This window comes from Chrysemys picta, chromosome 20 (genome assembly GCF_011386835.1).
Source record: "Chrysemys picta bellii isolate R12L10 chromosome 20, ASM1138683v2, whole genome shotgun sequence".
Lineage (NCBI taxonomy): Eukaryota > Metazoa > Chordata > Testudines > Emydidae > Chrysemys > Chrysemys picta.
Window position 1 is genome coordinate 9,494,006 of NC_088810.1, and position 7,314 is coordinate 9,501,319.

Sequence of the window (7,314 nt, forward strand, 5' to 3'; positions counted from 1 at the left end):
CCACAATGGCCCATGCTCTCCCCTGGTGCCGGAGGTGAGCATCATACCTGCATTCTCCACCCCGTAGGAGACGCTGGCTTCCTCACCAAGCCCGGGGGATTATCAGCTGCACCAAATTAGCCTGTAACCCTGGGTCCTGGTTTATTCTCCAAATGGCCACAAACTCCCCAAAGGGAAACAAAACTTCCAGCTACGGCTTTCTACCCAGCTGCGGTGCCCCGGGTTTTACACCTGGAGCCTCCTGTCCTCAGGGAAAACCCTCCTTCCCCAGAATCCCCAACCCCTCAGCTGAGCCACTTGCTGGGTTTTATAATCACTTGCTCCTTATCTCAGCCACATCTGATAATGGCTCAGGGCTGGCTGGCCCGAGGCCAACCTGTACAGGGAACGATCTGAGATGAAACAGGCGATAGCAAAGTATTATGATTTCCATTGCAGTCCCAAGTGTGCCAGGCACTGCACAGACCCCGACCGGGATCAGGGCCCTGCCGTGCCGGGCGCTGCATAGACCCCGACCGAGATCAGGGCCCCATCGTGCCGGGCGCTGCACAGATCCCGAGCGAGATCGGGCCCCGTCGTGCTGGGCGCTGCACAGACACCCAGAGGAAGTGATGGTCCCTGCCCCGAAGCACTTACAATCTAAGTAGACAAAAGTTCCTTCCCATTTTACATACTGCACATTCATCTAATCATTGCCTCACCTCCTGATGGGTGGGAGGGGAAACTGAGGCAAAGAGCAGGGAAACATCCTTGCTCCAGATCACACAGCTAAGGCAGGAACACAACTAAGTCCCAGTCATGTGCTCCTTCCATGGGGCACTGCTGCTGCTCCCTGAATCTGCAGGCCACAACATTCCTCAGTCAGTGCCTCAGTTTCCCCTTCTGAACAGTGGGGATAACAGCTCTGCCTCGCCTCACAGTTACAAATAAACACCTTAAAGATTGTGAGGTGCTCAGATCGGATGCTAATGGGGGTCATGCAGGTACCTAAGGCAGAATTCACGTGGATAGTTCCTCTAGACCAGGGATTTCAAACTCAATTTACCCTAGGGCCAGTGTCAGTTCTAAAATCCTCCCAGCGGGCCAATAATGTCACTGAGGATGGTGTGCAGAAAAAAAATTATATTGTATTTTTTATTTCGTATTTCTTAGCAATAATAAAACTGTCATACAACTTCATACAATTCTTCGCCTGCCAGAGCGTTTTTAGTGTTTGCCAGACACCTGGCAACGCTTCCGTTCTGTCAGTTTGTTGATGTTTGGCCTCAGTGACTGAGCAGTTTGAAACCTTCAGGATCGCAGCAAGGTCTGTATCAGATAGTTGTGTTCGGTATTTTGACTTGTTTATATTCATTGTGGGAAAAAAGTGACACTACCTCCATGGCTTACTCTGCCCGGCAACTAATGATGCTGCCTTGATGGCTGACTCTGCCTGGTGACTAGTGATGGTATCTTTGTCCATCTTCCCCAGCCAATGGGAGTTGTGGGGGGCGGTGCCTGCAGCAGACATTGCCAGCAGCGTGTCTGCATGCGTCTTTCCTCCGCGGGCCGCAGTGGGGAGGTTCTCGGGCTGCAGATGGCCTGGGGGCCGGGACTTTGAGACCTCTGCTCTAGAAACTGTGCCAGTTAAACAAGGATGCCCCTTAGCCAGGGTAGTATTAAAATAATCACGATTCAGATCCTGGAAAATCAGGAGATTTTGCTTAAAAATCATGAGTTTTTTTTTAAAAAAAGAAATGTTTTGTTCCTTCGGGATTCTGACTCTTTCTGGGTGGGGGGTGTCTCACTTTCAGGGCCGGCTCCAGGCACCAGCCTACCAAGCATGTGCTTGGGGTGGCACCTGGAAGGGGGGCGGCGCTCAGCTGGGGAGAGTGGAGCCGCAGCGGGCTCGCCGCCGTCCCCTGGCGCTCCAGCTGGCCGCGGAGAGTGGGGACGCAGCCGGGCTCTCCGCCCTCCTCCCGGCGCTCCGGCTGGTCGGGGAGAGCGGGGCCGTGGCCGGGCTCTCCACCCTCCTCCCGGAGCTCCGGCCGGTCAGGGAGAGCGGAGCCCCGGCCGGGCTCTTTGCCCTCCCCCGGCACTCCGGCCGCCGGGGAGAGCGCAGCCACGGCGGGCTCGCCACCCTCCCCCGGCGCTCCGGCCGGCCGGGGAGAGCAGGGCCGCGGTTGGGCTCTCCGCCCTCCCCCGGCGCTCCGGCCGGCCGGGAAGAGCGGGGCCGCCCTCCCCCGGCGCTCCGGCCGGTCAAGGAGAGCGGGGCTGTGGCCGGGCTCTCCGCCCTCTTCCCGGTGCTCCAGCCGGCCAGGAAGAGCGGGGAGCTGTGGCTGGGGGTGGAGCCATGGCTGGGGGCGGAGCCGTGGCTGGGCTGGGAGTCAGGGGTAGAGGGGCTGAGGCCAGGGCCGGAGCAGAGCTGGGGACAGAGCAGGCGCTCTGGCCGGCCGGGGAGAGTGGAGCTGCGGCCGGGCTCAGCGCCCTCCCCTGCCGCGCTCCCCGCCGGGGGGTGGGGGGCGGCGGGAGGCTTTTTTGCCTGGGGCGGCAAAAAAGCCAGAGCCGGCCCTGCTCATTTTCCCAGCTTTTCTCCTCAAACACCAGGACGAGGAATGTCGTTGTTTCTTTTGTTTTCACAAGTGGACACTGAAATTCCCCAGTAAGCTCCTGAATTCGAGAGTTCAGGAGTCAAGAAAAATTACAGTATCCAGCTCTCCTCTGCCACCAGGAGGGCTAGAAACTTATTTTATTTTACAATGAAAGCCGAGCGTCTCTCCAGATCACCTGACTGCCCCAACAGGGGCTCTTAGCAAGACACCTAAAAGCACAAGAGCGGCAATAAAATCACACGAGTTGGACAGTGCCGGTTCCCCAGCAGGGACAGTGTGTTATGAACCACAGGGCCACTTTTGCCAGGCGTATGAGTTGCTTTTATCTCTGGCAGAGTTTTGCTTCAGCTACCCCACGCCATTGAGAGGCATCTGTGTTTACAAGGCTGTAAGGAGCCACTCAAACCTGGTCTCCGAGCTGTCTGCTTGACAGAGAGACAAAGGAGGGTGAGGGAATATCTTTTATTGGCCCAACTTCTCTTGGTGAAAGAGACAAGCTTTCGAGCCACACAGAGCTCTTCTTCTCATTGCTCGATGCAATACGTGCCAAGCGGCATTATGAGTGGCACATAAAAAGCAGGAGCTGTGGAGCAGCTGGTCAAAATCAGGAGCCCGCCCCCCCTCCAAATCATGAGATTGGCGTAAAAATCATGAGATTTTTTTGTTTTAAATGTTGGGCTCTTTTTATTTGCCTCTGGCTCCTGAACTGTTAGGGCAGTGGTCCCCAAACTTTTTAGCTCTCACCCTCCCTTACCCCTATCCGTGCCCCCCCGCAAGCCGTGGTCGGAGGGGTGTGTGTGTGTGGACAGAGGTAAGGGGGCTGAGACTGGGGCCAGAGTGGTGGCTTGGCTGCAAGCAGGAGCGGAGGCGGGGGCCACAGCTGAGGGTGGGTCTGGAGCCAGGAGCGGAGCTGCGGCTGGGGGTGGAGCCATGGCTGGGCTGGGAGTCAGGGGTGGAGGGGCTGAGGCCAGGGCCGCAGCTGGGAGTCGGAGCTGCAGATAGGAGCAGGGCCGGAGCAGAGCTGGGGACAGAGCAGGACTTTTTTTTTTCTAAAAAGACAAAACATTTTGTTTAGATGTTTTCCAAATGAAACGCTTCAAACGTCTGTTTCAAAACAATGTTTCGTTTTGCAATTTAGCTAGATTTATTCAAAAACCACGCAAAAAGAAACAAAAACCCACCTGAAAATGAAACAAAATGAAACAAAACAATACCCCCCCAACCTCAATCATTCAACATAAAATTAATTTTTCTTGTTTTTAATTTCAGTAGAAAAAACCACAAAAATCCATTCAGGGCTGACCTGAAATGATTTGTTTGTCTCAGATTTTTTTTCATTTTGGCCACCGAGCTGAATAATCCATTATTAGCTGATCTGTAATCATGACACCAGCAACTGGGGCTTTAAGAAATACACTAAGAATCGTGACGGTCCTGATTAAATCTTCAGAGTTGGCAATGGTGTGTGTGTTTGTAGTTGGGAGGTATAAAGTGCGCCATCTACTAGCATGAAGGTATAACAGCATCATTATACTGCACATAAAAGTGGTTGGAAAACAGATTTTTTTTTCCATGAGAAATTTTGATTGAAAAGCGGTTGGCTTTTAATTTGATGTTTCAAACTGATTCAATTTGTGATTTGACTCTCCGTTTCGAAATCAAAACGTCTGTCTTGCTTTGACTTAGAATGTTGTTTTGGTTATAAAAGCAAAAAACAAGATTTTAAGTTGAAATGTTTCACGTGTTTTTTCCCTTTGGATGTTTCTCATGGGAAAATCGGATTTTCCCCCCCACCTCAGAACTGGTATTTTGCCCCCTCGCAAAAAAATCTTGGCTACAACCATATTTTTTGCTGGCAAAACTTTCTCCAGGAAAAAATTTCCACTGGCATGACCTGTTGGTACATAAGAATGACCACATGGGTCAAAGCAATGTTCCACGTAGCCCAGTAATCTGTCTTCTGACAGTGTCCAGTGCCAGGTGCTTGAGAGGGAACGAACAGAACAGGCAAGCAATGAATGATTCATCCTCTGTCATCTAGTCCCACCTTCCGGCAGTCTGAGACTTAGGGACACCCAGAGAATGGGATTGCCTTCCTTACCATCCTGGCTAATAGTCATTGATGGACCTATCCTCCAGGAACGTATCTAGTTCTTTTCTGAACCCTGTTATAATTTTGACCTCACAACATCCCCTGGCAAAGAGTTCCACAGGTTGACTGTGCATTGGGTGAAGAAATACTTCCTTTTGTTTGTTTTAAACCTTCTGCCTATTAATTTCATTGGATGACCCCTAGTTCTTGTGTTATGAGAAGGGGTAAATAACACTTGCTTATTTACTTTCTCCACACCCACATTATTTTATAGAGCTCCTTCATATCCCCCCTTAGGTGTCTCTTTTCCAAGTTGAACAATCCCAGCCTTTTTAATCTCTCCTCAGATGGAAGCTGTTCCATACCCCTCATCATTTTTATTGCCCTTCTCTTCACCTTGTCCTATCCTAATATATCTTTTCTCAAATGGGGCAACCAGAACTACACGTAGTATTCAAGGTGTGGGCGTACCATGGATTTATATAGAGGCATTATGATATTTTCTGTCTTATTATCTATCCCTTTCCTAATGTTTCCTAGCATTCTATGAGATTTTTTTAACTGCTGATGCACATTGAGTGGATGTTTCAGAGAACTATCCACAATGACTCCAAGATCCCTTTCTTGCATGGTAATGGCTAATTTCAACCCCATCATTTGATATGTACAGTTGGGATTATGTTTTCCAACATGCATTACTTTGCGCTTATCAGTGTTGAATTTCATCTGCCGTTTTGTTGCCCAGTCACCCCCAGTTCTGTGAGATCCCTTTGCAACTTTTCGCAGTCTGCTTTGGACTTAACTAGCTTGAGTCATTTTGTATCATCTACAAACTTTGCCACCTCACTGTTTACCCCTTTTTCCAGATCATTTAGATAAAGCTGTTGCCACTGTTATGTATGCCACGCCCACTTGCTGTTTAAGCCACACCCACTCATTGTGGTGCGCTGTCCCCCTCTTCAGGTGGCTGGGATGCATCTAGAACAGGGGTCGGCAACCTATGGCACGCGAGCTGATTTTGAGTGGCACGCAGCTCCCTGCCGCGGTCCCGGCCCCCCGCCCCACTCAGCCCCCCCCACCACTCTCCCCTGCGGGGGCAGGAGGCAGAAGCTCCGTCCTGCAGCAGCCAAGCTTCCCCCCTCCCCCGCTTCTTCCCCCAGCGTGGTGCTTTCCTGCCCCTCCTCCTCTCCGTCCCTGCGCCAATCAGCTGATGGCCCTAGCAAGGGGGAGGGGGAAGAGCAGCAGCGTGCTCCCTGCTCCGTAGAGGAGGCAGAGAGAGGTAGGGACGGAGCCTGGGGGAAGGGGGTGGAACAGGACATATCCCTTCCAGCCCCCTGCCATGAGCCGCTCAGGGCAGGGGGCTGGGAGCACCCCCACGAGCCGAGCACCCCAGCCTTCTGCCCTGCACCCCCACACACCCCCAGCCCTCAGCCCTGACCCTTGAACCCCCCACACCCCAACACACACCCAGCCCTCTGCCCTGAACCCCCCCCACACACTCAGCCTTCTGCCCTGCACCCCCTATACCCCCAGGCCTCTGCCCTGACCCTTGAACCCCCCCACCCAGCCTTCTGCCCTGCACCCCCGATACCCCCAGGCCTCTGCCCTGACCCTTGAACCCCCCCCAGCCTTCTGCCCTGCACCCCCCCACACCCAGCCCTCTGCCCTGAACCCCCCACACCCACTCAGCCTTCTGCCCTGCACCCCCGATACCCCCAGGCCTCTGCCCTGACCCTTGAACCTCCCCCCAGCCTTCTGCCCTGCACCCCCCCACACCCAGCCCTCTGCCCTGAACCCCCCACACCCCAACACACACCCAGCCTTCTGCCCTGAACCCCCACCCCAACACACACCCAGCCTTCTGCCCTGCACCCCCACAGCCCCATCCCTCTCCCCTGAACCCTCCCACCCCAACACACACCCAGCCTTCTGCCCTGCACCCCCACAGCCCCATCCCTCTGCCCTGAACCCCCCACACACCCAGCCTTCTGCCCTGCACCCCTCCCACACACCCAGCCCTCTGCCCTGACCCTTGAACCCCCCTACACCCAGCCTTCTGCCCTACACCCCACACACACCCCCAGCCCTCTGCCCTGATCCTTGAACCCCCCCATACACCCCAGCCTTCTGCCCTGAACTCCCTCCCCCAGCCCTCTGCCCTGACCCCTGAAACACCCCCCCCAGGTCTGGGGTCCCGGCCATAGGCCCTGCTCAGCCCACTGCTGGCCTAGGTGAACAGAACCCCAGGCTGGCAGCGAGCTGAGCAGGCTGGTGGCGTAAGATCAGCATTTTAATTTAATTTTAAATGACGCTTCTTAAACATTTTGAAAACCTTGTTTACTTTACATACAATAGTTTAGTTCTATATTATAGACTAATAGAAAGAGACCTTCTAAAAACGTTAAAATGTAATACTGGCACGCGAAACCTCAAATTAGAGTGAATAAATGAAGACTCGGCACCCCACTTCTGAAAGGTTGCCTACCCCGATCTAGAAGTTGATAAGCCTTCTAACAGAGCTGGTTCTTTTAGCTCAGGCAGCAGCAGCCCAGGATTTTAGATGTAGAGGTCGTGGGTTCAAGCCCTACTGTCAACCTACTGCATGGGTGCATCGACAGCAAGACTTCCTAT